Source organism: Lithobates pipiens, unplaced genomic scaffold, assembly GCF_037356315.1.
Source record: "Lithobates pipiens isolate NorthernLeopardFrog02 unplaced genomic scaffold, aLitPip1_a1.2 Scaffold_28, whole genome shotgun sequence".
Classification (NCBI taxonomy): Eukaryota; Metazoa; Chordata; class Amphibia; order Anura; family Ranidae; genus Lithobates; species Lithobates pipiens.
The window spans coordinates 107,090,206-107,091,810 of NW_027507789.1; the positions used below are offsets into that span (position 1 = coordinate 107,090,206).

Consider the following 1,605-nt stretch of genomic DNA (forward strand, 5'->3'; position numbering starts at 1 on the left):
GTGTGATTTAGTTGTACTTCTGTCTCAGCCTGGTTCATGGTTTCTGACAACAGCATAGCATATCACTGAGCATTAGCGACATCTAGTGTCCGGTTTGTGAACTGCAGTCAATAGGCTAAGCTGAAAGCTGTTGTATCACCAACACCCCTTCTCAACAGCTAAGGCTTAGTCTGTTAGACCCATCTTCTTTGTAAGCCTTGAATGTCTTTCAGTAGTAAGGGGCTTTGTAAGGATATTTGCTGTCATATCCTCGGTTGGGCAAGATGTAACTCAAGAAGACCTTGCTCTTGAAGATTCCTAAGAAAGTGGAACTTCACATCAATGTGCTTTGTTCTTGAATTAACTGCGCAAGTACAAGGCATCCTTGATTGTCATCATAGATTTCTGTTGGTCCTAACTGTGGTTGACCCAAGTCTGTTAATAGCTGTCTCAACCATATATCTTCTTGGCTTGCCTGTGCTGCAGCAACGTATTCTGCTTCAGTAGATGACAGTGTAACAGAGAGTTGCTTTTTTCTAGTCTAACTGATGGCACCTCCTGACAGAAAAAATAAGTAGCCACAGATAGATTTTCTGTCACTGGTGTCTCTTGCCCAGTCAGCATCCACATATCCTGTTAAGGTGCTTTCATCACTTGCTGGTAACTTTAACTTGTAGTGCGAAGTCCCTTTAAGATAGCGAATGATTCGCTTTACAGCATACCAGTCCCTTTTATTTGTCATTGAAACCTTTCTGCATAGGATTCCAACAGTTGCTGCAATGTCCGGCCTTGTACCAGTGGTAAGGTACAGCAATTTACCCATTGCTTTCCTGTATTGAGTATTAGTAGGTAATGGGTTATCTTGACAATTCATCTCCTTTAGGTAGTTGGTTTCCATGGGAGACTTTACTGGTTTGGCGTCTTCCATTCCAAATGTTTCAATTATGTCTTGTATTTTGTGTCTTTGGTTCAAAAGAAAGCTGCCATCTTCCTGTCTCTCGATCTGGATACCGAGGTAATTCTTTATGTTGCCAAGATCTTCGATGTCAAAGTGCTGATTTCGTTTTTCCAGTATTTCTGCTTCGTCTCCTTCTTGCTCAAAGCAAATCAGGATATCATCCACATAAATAAGCATATAGACCCATCTGTTTTCCAATTTATTTGTGTATAAGCAGGGGTCTGCTTTATAGACATGGGCGCCATCAATAAATTTGTTTCGTTCCGTTCCGGTTCGTATTAGAATTAATTCGTACTTCGTATTTCGTGTCCGAAATTCAATTTCAATTCGTACGAAATACGAATTGTCGTTAGGTTCATTAACTTGTACGAACGTTCTTTACGATGAATTTAAAGGAAAAAATATATACCTCAATATGACAATATGTCCAAATTTCATTACTACGGAAACAATATGTGACTTGGTTGACCAATCTGAGGTTTTCTTCTGCTGCTGAGGCCTACAGGGCAGGCCCGATCATGTGACTTCCCTTTGTGGGTTAGTTAGTGTAGTGGAGAAGATCACATGATTATTTGTCTGTGCATCTGAGCGAATATCTTTGCAATCCTTAGTTTTTCATTGTTCATTTTAGTTTATATCTGTTGTAGTTTGCAAGTGTATCATCTCTT

At 39.9% G+C, this 1,605-nt stretch overlaps 1 pseudogene; it reads right to left on the minus strand.

Moving 5' to 3' along the window:
- Positions 1 to 313: 313 nt before the first annotated feature.
- LOC143934796 (uncharacterized) lies at positions 314 to 918 on the minus strand (annotated as a pseudogene).
- Between the last annotated feature and the right edge of the window lie 687 nt (positions 919 to 1,605).